The sequence below is a fragment of the Camelus bactrianus genome, chromosome 8 (assembly GCF_048773025.1).
Source record: "Camelus bactrianus isolate YW-2024 breed Bactrian camel chromosome 8, ASM4877302v1, whole genome shotgun sequence".
In the NCBI taxonomy this organism is placed as follows: Eukaryota; Metazoa; Chordata; class Mammalia; order Artiodactyla; family Camelidae; genus Camelus; species Camelus bactrianus.
In genome coordinates, this window is record NC_133546.1 from 83,484,858 (window position 1) to 83,506,260 (window position 21,403).

The 21,403-nt window shown below is 35.5% G+C and overlaps 1 long non-coding RNA gene across 5 annotated transcripts; it reads left to right on the top strand.

Annotated features, from left to right (window-relative positions):
- Positions 1-415: 415 nt before the first annotated feature.
- LOC141578409 (uncharacterized) lies at positions 416-21,092 on the top strand. Of its 5 annotated transcripts, none has more exons than XR_012508795.1 (13): positions 416-546; positions 2,026-2,111; positions 2,397-2,512; positions 2,618-2,699; positions 4,000-4,065; positions 4,871-4,934; positions 6,284-6,351; positions 8,312-8,516; positions 9,800-9,907; positions 11,777-11,891; positions 12,272-12,334; positions 14,561-14,645; positions 17,549-21,092. It is a non-coding gene; the product is annotated as an uncharacterized LOC141578409 (long non-coding RNA). The 5 variants fall into 5 exon arrangements; XR_012508794.1 differs by having other exon boundaries at positions 8,312-8,443; XR_012508798.1 differs by lacking the exon at positions 12,272-12,334 and having other exon boundaries at positions 8,312-8,443.
- The last annotated feature ends 311 nt before the right edge of the window (positions 21,093-21,403 follow it).

Genomic DNA, 21,403 nt, shown 5'->3' on the forward strand with positions numbered 1-21,403 from the left:
CCGCCGCCGCCGCCGCCTCAGCCCCCTCAGCCGGCACCGCAGCTGCCGCCGCCTCAGCCGGTACCGCCGCCGCCTCAGCCCCCTCAGCCGGCACCGCAGCCGCCGCCGCCTCAGCCGGCACCGCAGCCGCCGCCCCCTCAGCCGGCACCGCAGCCTCCACCGCCGCCGCCGCCGCCTCAGCCCCCTCAGCCGGCACCGCAGCCGCCGCCTCAGCCCCCTCAGCCGGCACCGCAGCTGCCGCCGCCTCAGCTCTCTAAGCCGGCACCGCAGCTGCCGCCGCCTCACCCGGTGCCGCCGCCGCCTCAGCCCCCTCAGCCAGCACCGCAGCCGCCGCCGCCTCAGCCGGTACCGCCGCCGCCTCAGCCCCCTCAGCCGGTACCGCCGCCGCCTCAGCCGGCACCGCAGCCTCAACCGCCGCCGCCGCCGCCGCTTCAGCCCACTCAGCCGGCACCGCAGCTGCCGCCTCCTCAGCCCCCTCAGCCGGCACCGCAGCCTCAACCGCCACCGCCGCCCGTCCACCGTGGGTCAGGAGCCGCTGCACAGACGGTGAGTCCCTGCTGGCCCCTCCCCAGCCCTGCGCGGGTCTCCGTCCCTCCCTCGGCCTCCCCCGAAGGCCCCGAGGCGGTCCGGGCCCCAGGCCTCTGCTTTCCCGGCTGCGAAACTCGGGAAGGAACGGGGCTGTGTTGTGATCTGAGGCCGCACGTCCCGTTCGGCTTCCTCTGGGCCACTCCCCACCCCTCTCCTTCTCCGGGCCAGGTGTAACATTTTGTCTTCCCTTTTCAACTGAGGGTTTAAAACAGTGTTTCAGATAACTGTCAAAACGCTATGCATGCAAAACCCTAGGTTAACTTAAGGGAAGGAGTAGGAGAGAAGAGGGGAAGGAGCGAAGTTCACTGGTCACTTCTGTGGGGGTGGGTTAGATGGTCACAGTGGTGAACTCTTAACTGCTACATGGCCCCGTGCGCTTACCAGCATAGTCGTTACTGTTACTAACCCCGGACAGCACTGGTGTTAAGGAGGCATGACCACGGACCGTGTGCTCATTGAGCTTAATTTTACACAAACTAAGATTTCCACAGAATCAAGACAGGCAGTAAACGACAGCTGCAGAGGACAGCTTGTGCAGGTTTGGGGAACAGCATGGCATGATCAGAACTTTCCTTTGACTGGCTTGAAATGTAGAGGGAAAGGGAAACTTCACACTGATGAATCAGAGAGGAGATAGCTGTTTTTATTAAACTAAAATGGTTAAATGAGCCTTGTTGGTTAATGATTTGCCTTAGCAATGTGAATTTGGATTCTGCAAGTATTGTATAAGTTCTGTAAGAAGCTTGTTTTAAAATTTCAAAACTCTTAAGATATTAGAAGTTCAGTTTTATTTTATAAGAATTTTTTAAAAAGTGTTTATTTAACTCAATTAGAACTGAGTTCCTTTAACATAGACTTTATTATCTCATGTATTAATACCCTCTAGAGGTACAGAATGAAAAATGTGATTTATAAACAGACACATACAGACACAAGGAAAACAGAGTATGTAGCTTCAGTAACAGTTTAAGAGAAAAGTCAGAAACAGAAATTTTCCCTGGTCAAAATATCAAAAAAAGCATCTGGGGCTTATATCCTTTAATTGATTTGAGCTCTAAATGGACAAATACACAATTTTTTTTTTTAATTACTAAGAACAAGATTCTTTTTCACGTTGAATAATGATTTTGGAGTTTAAATAAATACCAACAATAGAGCTATGAGGGAGGAAAAATATAAAATACTGATTTTTTTTTTTAATCTCACCGTAAGGTGCATTCTTAAATACATAGGAGAGAACTGTCATGATTTGCGCAACTCGCTTGCAAATAGTTCAACAGTATTAACAATGATTGAATTTAGATGGTGGGCATATGGGAATTTATCATCCTATTAAACAGTTTTCTGTACTTCTGAGACTTAGAATAAAACATTGGAAGGAACCTGTTAGACATAATGCTCTATGTGAAGTAATTTGTTCCCTTTGTGAAATTCTAGGAAGGTTAAATTGCATGTTCATAACATCAAGAAAATCACAAGCATTTACGATGTAATCAGAACTACCTGAGGATCTGTGAAACTTGGTGAGTTGGTGGATTTTTTAAAATGTCTTAAAACATTTTGTTTTTACAAAGATTACAGGAGTAAGAGAAGATAAATTTTAATCAACTCTTAATATTTTTTTCCTCGTTGATGTGATATAATTAAATGTGGGGAAAAAAAGGTAAATTCTAAAAGGAGACACTACCTTGATGGTTTTCTATGGAGGAAACTCAAGCAGGAGGAAGTTTAATTTAAAAACATAAATTACTGCTCTTTATAATACATTCTAAGTTGTCATTCTTTTGAATGCCTTCCTTTCCAAACAGGTGTGTTATTCTGGGAGATCATCAGGACTTCTGGGTATTTGGAGGTACTGACCTAACCAGTGGAACTGCTGATTTATAAGAAGTTGTCCAGAATTTTGGAAAACTGATTAGTAGAGGTAAATAATATTTCCTTGGCAAGTGATGACAGAAAGTGACTTGAGTGAATTTTCCTTTGTTTTTAGGCAGATGTACCTAACCATGTATGTTAACAATGATTACAGGCTGGAGACCGAGAAGAACTACCATTTTTGCCAGCTGGGATGCAGAAAAATTTGGACTTCTGGGTTCCACAAATGGGCTGAGGTAACTAAGACAGAAAACGTATCTTCTTGGTCAACATGTATCTCAGGGTAATCACAGATGTGTTCCATTACCTGATATTGTTTTAATTTGGATAAATACTCAAGAAAATTTAAGAAATAGAGTTTGCTTTTGCTTTTACATCAGTTTGGTAAAACAGAACAACCTCTTAATTACTAAGTACAAACCAAGTTTTTCATTATTTTAAAAATATTTTAGTTTCTATTTGTATTTGTTTTGTGATAAGTAAGTAAAATCTGTAAGCTCAGAAAATAGTCAAACCTAGGAAGCTGCTTCTGACAAGTGAATTAGCTTATTGAAAATCTGATATAGATCCTTGGCATTAATTTTCAAGTTTTTACAGTTTCCTTGGATTTCTTCTATCTAGGAAAACAACATGCTCTTTTAAGATGACTATACTCTGATTATAGTCTCTCCTTTATGGATTCTGTACTAAATTGTAACCATAGGTATATTTTACCATTTACAAAATTGCCTGATTGGGAAGTATAATACAATCATTTTGTAAATTGAATTACTCTAAAATTTCAAGGATTTATTTTTAATTCAATTATGATTAGTTTTCATTTGTCACTGGCTCTTAATGCTTTATTTTAAAGTGTCTTTCATAGGCCCCCTTCTTTCGTCTTCTTCCCTTAGGCTCTCTGTCCAGTAACTCTAAGTTCTTACATGTTCATGGTAGGCTTGTGTGTTTTTTTTAAAGGCAGGTGCACCAAAAAGCACTTTCCTGTGACTATCCTCTGTTTTGTTCATCATTTATGAGTCCAAATTTTATAGAATTGATTTGAAGGATGTCATATCTTTCTTATCATTGTGTCTGGTTTTTAAAATGCTTTCCTTCTGACTCATTTCTGCATACTTTAAAATAATAATATGAATCAAATAAGTATGGGAATAAAATCACAGTTACTTGTATCACATTTGATTCCATTTATATTGCAAAGTCTTATTATTATGTTGGTGTTATGAACATGCATTTCATAATACACTTATTTAGATGAATCAGATCTTATTCATTAAGGTCATTTACTTTTAGAAATATGTAATTTCTTATGAATACATGTATATAGAAATACATGTGTCTTTCTATAATTTAAGCAGCTTAGAATACAGATAAAATAAATCCAAGATACAAGATAATATGCCTTGCATTAATTTAAATTCATGTGAGTTAAAAGACAATTTGAATATTGTTTCCCATTTTCTACTAGCTTCTTGATCATATTCAGCAGCACATTTACCTTTACATATAGTTAAGGAATCTTTTTTATTTCTACTGTAGCTCTGTCATAATGGAAACTCTGCAGCAGAATCAGCTGTCATCTATCCCGTGTGGCCAAGTGCAGAGGTGAGAATTCTCATTTGTGGGATGACCACTCACAGCTTTAAATGTTTTTACTGTAACTGCTCTTATAAGGTAGCAAGCTAGAGAGAGAGAGAGAGAGAAACAGAGAGAAGAAAAGAGTTCTCTCTGCATATTCCCATGTGTGTGATGGCATTAGTCTTCTTCTGCTGTATTTTTCTAGAATGTGTGTGCGTGTGTGCATGTATGTGTGAGAGAGAAATGTCTTGTCTTTGTCCTAATAGCCACTCTTCTCTCCCTCTAGTTTTTTCTCTATCCTCCCCTCCTTTCTTTTTCTTTTTCATCAATACCTTCTCTTTCAAAAAATTCTTGATAAATCAAATTTCCAACTTCCTCACTTTTAATATGGTAAAGTTACTTGGATCCCCAATGTCAAGGGATCTCATACTTTAATGTCTGTAAGGATTGCCAGGGACACCTTTTAAAAGTACAGATTTCCAGGCCTTACTTTGAGCAGTTCTCTTCCAGTAGATCCAGGGTGAGGCTGAGCATCTCCGAGCCTTCCCCCTTCATATTATGGTGCAGGGGATCAGGGGCAGTTTTCCTCTGGGTCTCCGTGCTGTTGCTATGAAAAGTGGCTACAGCATCACTAATATTTTTCTTTCTTGTTTTAATTGCATTAATATTATCAAGCAGTTAATAGCATTTTCTTAAAATTATGGTCAAAGGCATAGGCGTTTGATTTATAATGGTATCTGCAAACCACTCTTTTACTGAATTAATTTGTTTTGCTTGTATTTCCACAATTGTAAATGCTGTGAGTTAAGTGACTGCTTTGCTTCAACTACAGGAGAATGTGAAAACACTCCAGGAGAGAGAGGTTGCATATATCAATGCAGACTCATACACAGAAGGTAAATTTTATTTCAGATTGTCATTAAATAGTATACCAGTATTTAAGTCTATCAACTCCAACTCATAAACTAGGATTATCCTCTTTCTATGAGATGCCTCAATAATACCTCCATTTCTCCATTTTACCAGAGAGAACATTATTATGATTCAAATGAATCAATATGATTCATAACTAAGCTATTGATCCTAATTTCTTTAGAATATTTACCATTTGCCTATCTTGGATTACTACTTAAAACTTTAGTACTTTTGACATTCTTCCTGTGGAGCTATTTTTAAAAGTTGGGGTAAAATATTTCATACAGAAATAGTTCCTGTATGTATTGGACCAACTCTGAAATAAGCACCCACTACAGACTTCCTTTTGACCCTGACATGTGGCATGTGCATCTGTAGGCTTTCATCATATTATGGTTATTTCTAGGTAAGTGTCACAGGACACATGTTAGTTACTGACATGCTCTAGTCTAAAGTCTTGATATTGAATTGAATGAATGAATAAAAACATGAACATTATGGCCTTACCACTTCCTTTGCCAAAGACCCCTAGGTACTGCTGCCGTAATGAGCAATGGCCCTTACTGTTACTGCAGGAGCTGCGGCCTTAGCAGCAGAGTCCGCCTCTGCAGTCTCCTATCTCGAGTGTGTGCTGCAGCCTCTCTGGCTCCTGAAGAGTTATTTCCACCTTGTGTTTTAGTTTTAGCCAGACGGTTTGTCTGTCTATTTATCTACCTACCTATCTATCTATTCTAAAATCTTATTTATTTGTTTTTACTGAAGTACATTTGATTTATAATATTAGTTTCAGGTGTACAGCAAAGTTACACAGTTATATACATATACATATACATATACATATACATATACATATACATATACATTTTTAGATTCTTTTCCATTATAGGTTATAATAAGATACTGAATATAATTCCCTGTGCTATACAGTAGGTCCTTGTTGTTTATCTGTTTCATATATAATAGTGTATATCTGTTAATCCTGAACTCCTAACATCTCTCTTCCCTTCCCCCTTTCTCCTTGGGTAACCATAGTTTCTTTTCTATGTCGTGAATCTATTTCTGGTTTGTAAATAAGTTCATTTGTATCATTTTTTTGTTTGTTTACATTCCACATATAAGTGATATAATTTGATATTTGCCTTTCTCTGTCTGACATACTTCACTGAATATGATAATCTGTAGGGTCCACCCTATTTTTAATTCTCCAGGAATGATGCCTTCAATTTGAAATCTGTTATATCTTGTTTATAATTAGAAAATAAAGTTAGAATTAAATACAGGTTTGAAGTCCATTTGGAGGTATTAAAATACTCTCTTATTTATTTTGCAGGCAATTATACCCTCAGAGTTGACTGTACACCTCTTCTTTTCCAGTTGGTATATAAACTGACAAAAGAGGTATGTAAATAGATCTGTCATAATGTTTTCTGATGAGTAGATAAGTCAATAACTTTTGTTTTCTAAATTACTAATATTTAAACTGGTGACAGACATAGCTGATTTGTATAAATAACAAATCAGAACGAGCTTTAATACACTTCTTATGTGACATAACTATGAGAACAGTAGTGCTAGTCTCTGTTCTAATAATAGTTCCTAATAATTGTATACATTTGTTAAAATGTGCAGGGTCTGTTGTTTCATGGGGCAGAGTCTCTTTGATGTAACAGAAAGAATACTGAGCTGGGATGGGGAAGCCTTGGCTGTGAAGATTGCCTTGGCTATTCATTCATTCATTCATTCAGCAAGTATTTATTGTGTGGTTACTATGTATCAGGTCCTATGAAGTGAATTCTAGCAGCAACAGTGATAAAAGGACAAGGTTACTGAATCCAAATACTTTGTAATCTAGAGAGGCCACAGACCTGTAAATGAGGACTCATACTTCACTTGAATATTGGATACTATATACAGTGGAGGACAATTGCGGAAGAGAGAAGCTAAGACCCTGGGGTAGCTGGTGAGGTTGGAAAGCATTAGAAGGTGTTTACAGAAGGATTAGTGGTTAGGCTGTAAAATGGAAGGATGTGAAAGTGGGGAGAAGGTTTCTCCTCAGAGGACACAAGAGCTAATAAAGACATGGATGTGTGAAAGAACATTTCCTGACCTCTGGGTAATGCAATATAACCTAAATGTAAGGTGTTGGTGAAAAAGCTGGTAAGAAACGGGGCCTGACACATAGGCCTAAATGTTCATAAATCTGGTGATGGAGAAATTAAAGAATCTTTAACAAGTTTGTACATTATCATTTTTATTCATTAGAAAAATTACTCTGTATCAGTGCAGTGAATAGGTTAAGCTGTAGTAAGTCTAAAAGCAAAATGGAAATAATTCCACATACTTATTTAGCGCACAGGAATTTATAAATACTAGTTATTGATGTAAAAAGTACTCTGAAAATGCTAATGCACTCTGAATCTCTAAAGGTTATGTGATCTACTCTTTGAGAATATGTGTGCTTCATTTAAATAACCCCCCATTATAGAATTTAACTGTAGAAATATTTCTTTCAAGTAGGTATCACTTAGATGACAGTGGGAAGTATCTGTCACATTTCTGTGGTCCTGTTTCCCAATTGCCCTTCATCTTGCCCTGTCCTTTTCACTGTTAGTGTCTTTAACATCTCATCCCAAGTGAGCATCCTCCCATGCCCATCACTACTCCCACCATACTGGGAAGCTTAGGTCCTTGATCCTTTTATTGAAATGTCCCATAAAAACATCTTATCTAAAAGCACGCTGTAAAGACAGCCCTTGTTGGGGAATCCTTCTCAGGAGATACATTTACACTCTGTCCTACAGAGGAGGCTCCTGCCTTTATAGGAGGGGTAGTAAGAATTTTAGGACCAAGAAGGAGAAGCTTAGGTCTATCCCCTTTGTACATTTATTTAATAAGTATTAAATGTGTAAGTGGTTACCATAATGACAGGATAAATCAAACAGAGATTCTGCTATTAGTGTGTTACCTGTGTAGCCAGGAGAGACTATGATCAAGAATTTTCAAATCCAAGATAGAGATTAAAATCACCAACGTGAATACAGATAAAAGTGTGGGAAGCAAAAAATAAATATCTTAGTTTATTATTTTACATGTTGGAATTAAACAGCCTGCTTAATGGGAAATTGCAAATTTTTTTCCAATTTTAAAGCCTCTTTTATGTTAATTTGAATTTAATTTGCATGCCACTTGTATTAGATACAATATATTTGTCTTTCAGAGTTTTTGTTTTAGGTAGTTTTTTAACAGTTTAACTGGGAAATTAAAATGTATCTTTAGAAGTTACATTATCAGGATGAACTAATTAATTGTCCAGAAGAGAAGAGTGAGATTTTATAATCTTTTTTGATTTGATTGTCAGTGGAGGAATCAGACATCATTCATCTGGAGAAATGCTGTTGGTTGCTGAGGGCTCAATCCCGAACTGGATGATTTGACTTAGAGACATTTGGCCCATTGGCTTCACCACCAATTTGTCCATCTCTGAGTGAAGGTGGGAATCCTTCTATTTTCTACAAATGTTCTTTGGTAAACACGTGAGCCTTGTTCCACCTTTGGAGCCTTGTGTAAGTCGGTTTACCTTTCTGCACCTGAATATTCTCATATATAAAATCAGTTTGACCAAGACAATCATTATGAAACTGTGCTCCAGTGCGGTGCCTCAGCATCTGGTGCAAGGTCAGGGTGGTGGACACTGAATAGGCAAAGCTCTAGGTTCCACACTTGACCTCACCTCTTCCTCAGCTGAGTAGTGTCTATTGTATTTCTTTTATATAGAAGAAGGTTCCACTGCTGTATCCTTCCCCCACCCTTAAAAAATTAAGAAACCACTGGACTAGACCATCTCTAAGGTCCCCACTTAGCTCTAAACTTTTCACTACTATATATATATATATATATATATATTAAATGAGGTTTACAAGGAGTAGTTGTGGCTGATAATCACAAAAACTGTATTTGAAATCTGAAAGCTTGGGTTCTGCTTCTGATTCAGACCTTTTTAAAAAAATTTCTTACTTCTAGCAAGTCATTTAACTACTTCTTAGCTTCAATTTTCTGCTCTTTGAGGGCACAGAATTAGATTCTTGAAATAGACAGTCTGTATTCTTCAGGTTTCTAGTGTGTTTTAGTAATATTTGTTAGGGGAGCTAGAACAGACAGGGCTTCCACTTCAGCAGTGCAGTTATGTTTTTACCTTTTTAGAATTAGAGATTGAGAAATCATTTCATTTGAAAACAAAATGGTTCTATTTATTTTTTATGAAAAGTTTAAAAACCACAAGATTAGATTATAAATTGCCCTTTATTTCTGAAATTTAATATATTTATTTATACAGATTAAGTGGTACAATGAAGACTGCAGTACAGAATTTCTTTCTCTTATAATATAGTGTGTTAGTTTTCTTTGCTTCATGAAGGAGTTGTATGAAGCTTGTTAATAACAACACAGTATATCTTTGATAGAGTTCAACTTTTCTTCTTTTTTCTTTTTTCTTCTTAGTCTTTCCAAATTAGGATAATTGTGGTCTCTGACTTTTTTCCAGTTAAATTTTTAAAATATATTTTAATTTTTTACATTCTACAATCACTTTTGACTTTTGGAATTAATATAAGATAGAGACAGGTAGGCAGACAAAACCAAACACTAAATGATAGTATTTTCTTCTAGGAAGTTAAATTTTGGGTATAATTATTCCAGGGGGAAAAAAAAAACTTCCTAAGACAGTGGAAACTACTGATAACTTTTAAAAACTAAGTCAGTTTATGCGAGTCATGCCTCCTTTCATAAACATGTCATTATTAACAGGAAGTTTGTTGGCTGTGATTTATTCTGTGTTCCTATTTTACAGGTTTATTTAATGCTTTTGGTGAAAATCATGACAGCCACATAGATTTTAAGGAGATATCCTGTGGGTTATCAGCTTGTTGCAGAGGACCTCTGGATGAAAGACAGAAATGTAAGTGTGTTAAACATCACAAAATTTGGAAGCTATACAGAGAAAAAAATTAGCATCCATTCATGTAAAAAATCATCTGATTAAGGCTTGAATTTTCATCCCTTTGGCAAATAGCAATCTCTTGCTGAGGTTTTACTGAGGTCAGCGTAAAGGTTCAATCATCTATTCTTTTTTACTGTGGAGTAATTTAAGATCTTTGTTATTAATAATGGTTGATTTTCCAGATGAATGTACAATTCATGATAAATGAACTACATCATTCATGATGTGTTTGAAAATGTTAAGCATATAGAAAATATTTTCTGGTAGTCTATATAGAAAATTTGTCTTGCTTAACTTGAATTCCAACTTATTTTCTAGCACTGTGTATATTGATATTAGCAAAATTAAATTTATGATAAAACAATTTTATTAAATACTAAATTTATCTTTTAAACCTAGCTAAAATATTATAGCGTAATTTATAAGCATATTACATTAATAAATCTTAACCATATTTGGTTAGGAAAATGCAGCAGTTTACATTTAATTGGAACCTAATTCTTATATTTTCACTAGGGTCATTATCTCTGCATATTTCTAAAATACAGCTTCACAAATACTGCGTATTTTGGGTATGATACTTATTAGTTCAATATTCTTTAGTAATGTTGTACTGTGATGTACTCAGTTAATTTAATAGCATAATTAATACATAATTATTACACACACGGGTGTGTGAAGTAGATAATTATTTAATCTTAAAAATTTAGATTTCTTTTATCTTCCCTGATAGTATACCATTACTCTAACCTGGCTTTGTGATAGATTATTTGTTCACATTAAAGTTCTGGTATTAAAGAGGCTGAAGTCTTTGTTTCTCAATTGAGGTTAATTATTGTCTTAAATTTTTTTTTAATTTATTTTTTGCCAGTGGACTAGTGGAAGTTAACCAACTAGACTAACTAGCAATTTTGCTGATATTGATGTTAATTAGCAAAGTGCTGATATTTCGGATTTTTAGCTTGTTGTATATAAACTTCATTGAAGATTTGAGATTGTTCTTAGGCAAAAATATTGGGTGCACATTAATTACACTGGAGAGGCAAAATCTTTATACAGTCATCTCTCATTATCTGCTGAGGATTGGTTCTGAGACCCCCTCAGATACCAAATCCATGGATGCTCAAGTCCTTATGTAAAATGGCATAGTGTTTGCATATAACCTATGCACATCCTCCTGTATACTTTCAATCCTCTCTAGGTTACTTGTAATACCTAATACAATGTAATTATTTGTAAATACAATGTAAATGATATGTAAATAGTTGTCAGTGAATAGCAAATTCAAGTTTTGCTTTTGAGAACTTTCTGGGAAAATTTATATATATATATTTATATAATTTTTGACCTATTGTTTATACCTGTGAATGCAGAACCAATGGATACAGGGGGCTGACTGTACCAGCTTTTTGTTGATTCTTAATGTAGATGGAATATTTTCAACATTGTAAGAATCAACTCTGAAGTGATCAGTTTTAAATATTAGAAATTAATTTAAAAGCTTGAATTACCTTCTCAAAATCTGTGAGATATTGTATAGTAACTTGGCCCTTCTTTTTCAGTTTGCAAGAAATTTAACTTTAGATTTAGGTGAAGGATAGAGTTCTCTAAGCTGGCTAATGATATAAGGAGAGAGACTTGTGAAGTGTACAGGAATTCCTACAAGTTCAAAGGACTTTAATGACACAATCTCCTCCAAATAAGAACTTAATCCAGAATGTAATTGTTTGAGGAACTAAGTAATTTTACTAGGGCGGCTTGTAATAAAATGTATTATACTTCAGAATATGAAAGTAATTTCCCTCCATAAGAGTTTCTTTTCTTTAGTTTGCTTCAAGGTATTTGATGTTGACGGTGATGGAGTTCTCTCTAGGGTTGAACTGAGAGACACGTGGTTGCACATTTAGAGGTCTGGAAGGACAACTGCACCGATGATACCCTGGTAAAGTCTGATTGTATACATCTTCTTGAATGTAAACTTCCAACAGGAACATAGAGTGAAGAATTTTTTAAAACAGGTTGAGAAAAAGATTTCTTACTACTTCTAGGTTCTATATTATGCTACTCAAAATATTCATAGCCAAAGATGCAAAATTGGGAAGAGAATTTGCCTTAGAAAATTTAATAAGCTGAATGTATTATATTAAAAAAATGAAACCACTGGAAAATTGTCATAAATTTTTAAGGCAAACAAGCAATCTATTTCTGTAATTAAAAAAAGAAAAAAAAAGTTGACCGAAAATACTTTATACTTCAGCTACTGGCTAATAAAAATGATACCTTCTCTATCCTAACTACTGATTTGGGTTTCTGGTTTTAAAGGAATTACATGTGGATGTATCCAACATTGTAGAAGACACATAGAATGCACATGACACCACAAAGGTGAGTCTAGCAGAGACTAATTTATTCTTTTCTAAAAATACATTATATTCTGAATTGCTATACATACCTTACGTATACATACTTGAATCTCTTCTACATCATCCCTGCTAAATGCTTATTTGGACCTGTGGTTACAATACCTCCAAGTTGTCCCTAAGGAAAGCCCATTCCACCTTTAAACAACTCCATTAAGTGTTATTTACATAAAAACATTATATTTTATAAGCTAGGCATTTTATAAAAATTAAGTAGAGACAGCCCTTGACATCTGTAGTTTATAATCTTTACTTCTCCCATTTTAATACATTATGGTAAAACAAAGCTTATATTGAGCAAAAGAAGCCACAGAATAAAAGAACACATTGTACAATTCAATTTATATGAAGTTCTAGAACAGAGACAACTCATGTTAATAATTGTTACAATAGTGATTTTGGAGATGCGTCATTTAACTGGGAAGGACCATAGGATATCTGGGATGATGGAAATTATTTTTTATCTCAATCTGGGTGGTGTATATAGTTTTAAAATTTTTTTTTTCAATAATATTGGTGAGGGTCTGTTCTAAGTTTTTTAATAGCAGCCAGAATAAGTGTATAATAGCAGAAACAAGCATGTACTTTACAAAGAATAAAGCCTTGAATTTTTTTTAGTTTCACAACATTTATTAAAGATATTATAATAGGTTTGCCTTAATGTCTATGTATCCCTGTGAAACTGAAGATAATCCATATATGTGAGACACATATGAGTTAATTTGACCCTTTGTATTCAAATGTTGACATGTACCAAGTAGCAGATGGTAGGATGTAGACCATAGTGGTCTTATACAGGCTTAGAAAAATAAGTAACTTTTTTTTTTCAATCACAAATCCAGAAGAAATCATCATAGTCTTATTAACTGACACTCAACAGAAATAAATAATAGAAATGAATTTTTCAGGGCTTGATCTTTGGCAACTCAGATAACCATCTTCATTTACTTTTCTGCCCAAAACTAAGGTAGCCATTTCTATTTGGTATATATGAAAACAGAAACATAGGAAAGTTTCTGTTAGGAAATACCTTATGTACAGATACAATTTCCATTGCCTTTTTTCTGGGTGTTTGATAAGTATGGAGGTTATCATCGCTGTCTATTTTTATGTAAGACCGTGTTTCTTCTTATGGCTGTACTTTTGAACATTAAAAAAAAAGATCATTTAGCTGCTCCATCTCCGTGTAACCATATAATGAAATGGTAAAAATTTAGAATAGAATTTGGACCTTTCAACCAAACCTATTACCCATATTCACTGGTGACTAGACTGTGACAGTATTACCCATTATTTTGTACCATTACATTGGTATTAATATACTTTTATGGAAGTTGCATCATGAAAGCCAATAATTACCATCATAGTGCTTTAAAATCTTTTCTTATAATACATGATATTATATATTGAATGAATACATGAATATCATTAATAATAATTATTAAATATCATTAAATAATAAATCATTAGATAATAAAAATATAATTAAGTAATAAAAGCTAAGAACATTATTATTCATCTAGGATTGTTAAGGTGATTGTTCAAAACATGAAGTAAGAAGCATTTGGTTATATTTTTGCCTGCCAAGAAATATTGTCTACTGTATATAAATGTAATTTTTGGTACACTTTGACACCAAAAAAAAAAAATACTGCTTTATTCAACTTGTGAAAGTAATGTTAAATTTTATTTTGAGGAAATGTTAATATAGATACTCATTTATTATATATATTTAGTTTTTTAAAATCTCTTAAGAAGTCTATTAATATTGCCAGATGTTTTAAAGAAGATCTTAGAAAATTGTTAGGGTCAAAGGGCATAATCCAGAGAGTTTGGAAAGATGCTTTCAAAGTTAGTAAATAGTCCTTTTTCTCTAACCAGAACCTTTTGTGGGTTCTGTTAGTAAACTTCACCTTGAACCAGAAGATACTGTGAGTTATTTCCCAGGTCTTACTGGAGGATGAAGATTTTTGGTGATAAATTGCCCACGTTGTGACTGACTACTTCAGAGTTTGGTTACTTTTGAACTTATTCTTGCTGGCCTACTTTCAGATGAACACATAGCATCTACGTTAAATCATTAGTTTTCTTTCAGACAAATGACCATTGCAAGTTTAATAAAACAGATTTTATTCAAATAATATAAGAAGATGAAGATTTAAGATATTCTTAAATATTGTTTCTCTTTCAGAATGGCCATCTTAACTCTAGAGGAATATCATATCTGGAGTGTGAAAAATGTTCTTGCCAATGAGTTTTTGAATCTACTTTTCCAGGTATGTTTAAGGTAAATGACAGAGACCGAGGGCAGTGGTACCAGTAGTTCTACATCTTTTCCATTATGTACTAGTTAGACAACTAGACTACAAAACCATATATTGTCAAAAGAACTGCATTAACCTGTACACCACCTGCAGATGGTAAGTTAGAGCGTGCATGCTTCTCAGAGTCACAATGTGCATGATAGGAAAGTAGAGTATAGCTGATAATGTTTATCTTAATAACTCATGATAGAGCAGATTGTAGACACATAGAAAAGAATTTAAAATGTAAAAGCCATTATAATTTGCTATTTTTCTTTACCTTTTTTTTTTTTTTTTAAGACCCTTCCTAACAAGTAAGGCAGTGTGGACAGAGACATAGATCATAAGTCGGCAGCTGTAAATTTTTCACAAAGTATACAATCTTTCCAGTTAGGAGGTTATTTTAGATGCAAATCTGTTTCTTAATTTTCTTTTATTCTTTCTTTCTTTCTTTTTTTTTCTTTTTTTTAATTTAATTCTTTAGAAGGTCCAAAAAAGATTGAAGGAGAAAGGAGGAAAAAAAGCTGTCAGGGGTGAACATGAAATCATAAAACTTGCCAGATTTTAACTATTTTCCAGTTAAAGTAGTTCTCTTTGCTCCAATTTAAAGAAACAACTTATAGTTTCCCATTTTTCATAGTTCTTCATAAATATATGTTGATTTAATAGTATTTTACAGGGTGTGAGTAGGGACAGACTGGAAGTTCAAGATTTGTAAATACTGACAGGTATATATAGAATAGATAAACAAGTTTATACTGTATAGCACAGGGAAATATATTCAAAATTTTGTAGTAGCTCATGGGGAAAAAATATGAAAACAAATATACGTATATTCGTAAAGTACTGAAAAATTGTGCTGTACACCAGAAATTGACACAACATTGTAAACGGACTATAACTCAGTAAAAAAATAAAAATAAGATAAAACTGTTAGAACACTATAAAAAAATAGTATTTTAGATTCTTCTTATTTTATTCTCCTTTTCTTATAAAAGCACCCCTATGAAGATCAATAAGACTTGATATCTTTATATCTATCATGATTCTCCATTGTAAATAGAGTAACCTGCCTGTGACACAGCTATGTTAGAATAAATGAAAATTGGACACTTCCTGACAGCTAATAATTAATGTATATTTAAAGCATATGAAATCTGATAAGTCTATGATACCCATTTAAATCAATCAGTTGCTCCACTGTCAGTTATCAGCCAGGATCTAAGTTGATGTCTTTATAAAATATAAATACATATAAAAATAATATAAACCTACTATAAACAGAAATGACTTGCTTAGTAATATGAAAATTGAGCAGCTATTTTTATCTCATTTAAAATGATGTCCTCAATTACTTTGTTATCATTAATTATATAAACATTTTGACCAGTTGTTTGTGTCTGAGTCACCTTGCAGCTCTTACATAGCAAAGCATTTTGAACTTTTATATTGCCTTTCCTATTTTCTCATGTTTATCAGGGACTTGCATAGGCACTATTTTTTCTAGGACTCTATAAACAGATGTATGCCTGAGATTTTCTTTTGTGTCTGTGTTTCTAGCATTATATTACTGACAGATTTTTTTGTTGGTTATCAATCTAATTTTTTTTCTTGGTATATATAGTCCTTTCAGCCCTTTCAAATATATATGTAGTCAGTTTACAATGTGTCAATTTCTGGTGTACAGCACAATGCTTCAGTCATACATGAACATACATATATTAATTTTCATACTCTTTTTCACCATAAGTTACTACAAAACAGTATTGGATATAGTTCCTTGTGCTATACAGTATGAACTTGTTTATAAATTGGGAGTTTGAGATTTGCAGGTACTAAATATTAACATTACATTTTATGATGCTTACTTTATCCCATATTCAGACATGCTTTTAAAACTTAATTTTCACTTAATATATAAGTAATCAGACTTACTCTAAATTGTTTTATTTTCTGTCTGTTTCTAAAATAGAATTAGCTAGTAAATTCAGTGATAAAAGCTTGAATTATACTTTTATTTTATTTGCCAAGATCCCACTCCTGGCTGACCATTTTGGGTATTTAAGTATAAAGTAAGTAAATGTCAGTAGAATTAGGAAACCATTCCTGTGGTAATATTATTTTCAGTCCTTTCAAATAAACTCAGTGCCCAATATTTTGCAGAGGAAGCATTCTAAACACGATCAGGATCTTCTATCTTGTATGTTTGTCAGAAAGCGTCAAATGTTAAACAGTTTGATAAACAGAATAGTGCACCACACTGACCCCTACCTATATCCATGCTCTAATCCTGAAATCTGTGAATATGTTATTTTACATGGCAAAGGGGATTTTGCAGATGTATCAGGTTAAGGACTCTGAGACAGGGAGATTAGCCTGGATTATCTACATGGGCCTAGTCTAACAATAGGAGTCCTTAAAAATTGAAAATCTTTCCCAGCTGTGGTCAGAAAGATATGACTTTGGAAGAAGGATTAGAAAGCTGTAAAGCTGTTAGCTTTGAAGATAGAGGAAGGGCCATGGGAAAAGAAATGTGGGTGAACTCTAGAAGCTGGAAAAGACAAGGAAATATATTCTTCCTTTGACCTACAGAAGGGCATACAGCCCTGCTGACATCTTGATTTTTAGCCAAATGATACCTGTTCCTGACTTGACCTACAGAACCATAAAATAATAAGTTTGTGTTGCTTTAAGCTGCAAAATTTGTGATAATTTGTTACAGCAGTGATAAAAATAAATATAGGTGAGGTAATCCAACTTTATGGATTGGAGGGCTCAGCATTTTAAAGATGTCAGTTCCCCTTCAACTGATTCAAAGATTTATATGTGCACATCAAAATCCCCAACAGTTAATTGTTGTTACTGTTTTTTTGTAGAACTTGACAAGCTGATTCTAAATACATAGAGAAGCGTGAAGGGCCAACAATAGCCAAGATGATATTAAAGAACAATGTTAAAGGACTTATAAAACAATATTAAGTCTATGTGATAACTACCTAAAGTTAGACATATAGACCAATGGAACAGCATTGAATTAAACCCTGTACCATACATGAACAGTAACTTTAGATAGACTATAAATCTAATATATTTGAAACATAAAGCAAAGCATCTGGGGGAGGGTAAAGCTCAGGTGGAATGTGTGCTTAGCATGCATAAGGTCTTGGGTTCAACTCCCAGTACCTCCATTAAAATAAATAACCTAAACCCCCACCAAAATAAAGCATCTACAAAATAGTGTAGGAGATATTTTAATGACTTTGAAGTGGCAAAGAGTTCTTAAACCGGACAAAGCATGAAACATAAAAGAAGAGTTTTAAGTTGGACTTCAGTAAAATTAAGAATTATTTTTATCAAGAGATACCATTAAGAAGGTGAAAAGCTAAGCCACACGGTGGGAAAATATATTTGCTATACCTATATCCAACAAAAGACTTGTATCTAGGGCATATAAAGAACAAAAACCAGTGGAGAAAAAGGCAGAACCTCAATATTAAAATATGCAAAATAATTGAACAGGTGCTTCACACACACACAAAAAAATCCACATAAGCTATGAAAAGGGGCTGACCTCTTTAGTAATAATGGAAATACGTACTAAAACCACACTTGGAACACCATTAGACATCCACTAGAATAGTTAGTTGTTAAGTGATATGAAGCATTGGTGAGGGCAACAAGCAATGGGGACTTACACATGGCCAGTGGGAATATAAATTCTTACAAATACTTTGGAAATAGGCTTTTTGAATGAAAGTTATATATGTGTGTGTGTGTGTGTGTGTATGTACACACACACACATACACATACACACACACCCACAACCTATTACCAAGGGTAAGCCATGTGTGTACCCTTCAGAAACTTCTACATCTGAGCACCAAAGGACATCCAGAAAATTCTCATAATCACTATTTGTTATACCCCCAAATAGAAAATGACCCAAACACTTGTCAACAATAAATACATAACCATAAGTGGTGGCACATGCATACAAGTTGTATACTTTAAAGCAATAAAAAATATACTAGTTTACAGAAAACACTAGTGGATGAATCTTACATAATGTTGAGTGGAAAGTACGGGACCAAAAATTTCAAAAGCAAAAAAACCAATCCATGGTGGCTGAATTTAGGATGGTGAGTCCATCAAAGGGGTGCCGTAGTAACTGGGAAGAAACCCAAAGTGGAACAGCAATGTCCTGTTTCTTGACTGGATGAAGGTTACATAGATGTGTTTACTTTGTGAAAAATCACTGAGCTGTATACTTAAGATGTGTTCACATATAAGCATGTATACTATATTTGCATTTTTTAAAAAAAAGTTTGCTTGCAAAAAAAGATATCCAAAGCCCAAGTATTTATCAGTAGGAGAATGGATAAAACAAATGATAGTATATTCAAACAATGGAATACTACTCAACAATAAAAAAGAACCAACTACTGATAGAAGGATGAACCTCAAAAGCCTAATTTATACATTTCATTGTTAGGTAAATTTTAACTCAGAAGGTAAACAAAACTGTAAACAGGCATGTGCCCTGGTGGGAGGGGTGCTGTAGCCTGTGTCTCCTCAGACCTGTGCCATTACTGGCACATCTCGCAAGAAGAGAGGCAGGGCTCAGCCACAGCTACCATCTCCTCCTGTGCATAGTGCCTGGGCGGGGGCGGGGCTGAGGCCTGAATCTGCACGTGGGGGCTCCACAACCTCCTAGGCAGGACTGAGACTTGTTTATAGCCCGAGGCAGAGAGGATCTTTCTACCCTGACACCTCAGAGAACTTGTGCTGCCAAGAGAAACAAGGAGCTCAGATTTGGCACAGAGCATAGGTGGGGCTGTTCCGCAGTCTTCCCCGAGCCCACCTACAGACCGCCTACCCGAGGCAGAGCAGGCAGCTGCACAGAGCAGCAGAGTGACCAGCACGAGGAGAGAGCAGGTGGGCAGCCACCCACCTTCCTGGCAGGAACACAGCACCTGACCACGGTGCTGGGACGGGGTGTGATCTGCCCACCTGCCTCCCCCTGATCACAGCATCTGACTGTGGCATCAGGAGGGGGAGTGACCTGCCCGCCCACCGGGTAAGAGCTCAGCTCCTGACCTAGTGTTAGGAGGGGACACAATCTGCTAGCCAACAGCCACTGAGAGCAGCACAGATGAGGGCGCCAACAGAAGGCCTATGAAACAGCAAGCTGAGTTCGCGAAGCAGGGTGAAGATACAAAGACCTGTCGATCAAATCATTAAGGGCACACCATCTCCAGGTTAAGTAGGTAACTGATACTCCTTAAGCCACGTTGCCAGAGAGATATGAGCAATGTGAAGAAGCAGAGAAACCACTCCCAATTAAAAGATCATGAGAAATCCCCTGAAAGCATGATCAAGGAAATAGACATTGATGGCCTACTAGATCAAGGTTTCAAAAAAAGAGTGATCAAAGTACTGAAGGAACTAAAAAAGATAGTGTTTAGGGATATAAAATATGTCAAAAATGAAATAGAAACTATAGAGAAGAACCAAGTAGAATTAGTAAACTCATTGTCTGAGATGAGAGCTGACCTAAAGGCTGTGCAAAGCAGACTAGAAAATACAGAAGAACAAGTATGTGATCTAGAAGACAGGACAACAGGAAGCACCCAATCAGAACAGCTGAGAGAAAAACAAATAAAAAACAATGAAAACAATATACGGGACCTATGGGGTAATATAAAGTGTGCCAATCTATGCATAATAGGAGTTCCAGAAGGGGAAAAAGAACAAAGGGGATTGAAAAGGTTTGGGAAGGACTCATGACTGAAAACTTCCCAAACCTAAAGAAGGAATCATATCCAAGCACAGGAGGCTCAGAGGGTCCCAAACAGGAAGAACCCAAACAGACCCACACCAAGGCACATCCTAATCAAGATAGCCAGAGTCAAGGATAAAGAAATGATCCTAAAGGAAGCAAGAGAAAAACAGAGTGAGTTACAAGGGAACCCCCATAAGGTTTTCAGCTGATTTCTCTACACTATTTACAACAGCTAAGACATGGAAACGACCTAAAATGTCCATCAACAGATGACTGGATAAAGATGTGGGATATTTATATGATGGGATACTATTCAGCCACAAAAACTGACAACATAACGCCATTTGCAGAGACATGGATGCTCCTGGAGAATGTTATTCTAGGTGGAGCAGAACAGAAAGAGAAAGAGGAATACCATATGAGATCACTCATGTGTGGAATCTTAAATATATGCAATGTCTTGTGGTAACTCACAGCAAAAAAAAAAGTGACAATGAATGTATGTACGTTCATGTATAAATGAAAAATTGTGCTCTACACTGGAATTTGTCATAACATTGTAAAATGACTATTACTCAATAAAAAATGTTTAAAAATAAGTAAAATAAAATATAACCTTTAAAATACTGTATAATGAGAGGTGTGATGTTCTAGTATCTGTTCTAAGAAGTACGTTAGACACACATAAGAGTAACCAATGGTCAGAAAGATCACATGTTACCAGCTACCACCCCATGCAAATTAATGGCATTTAGGAGATATTCATATATGTGTGTACATATGTAAAATATGTATTAGTATATATGTAAATCAAATAAAATATAATCTAATGTAAAATCATATCAGCAAAAGCACTGTGCTGACATAAGTATCTTGGTGTAAATAGATTACAATTTTTTATTGAGTTGTCATAATGGGAATATTGTGAACCAAGTGGAAGTTGTAAAA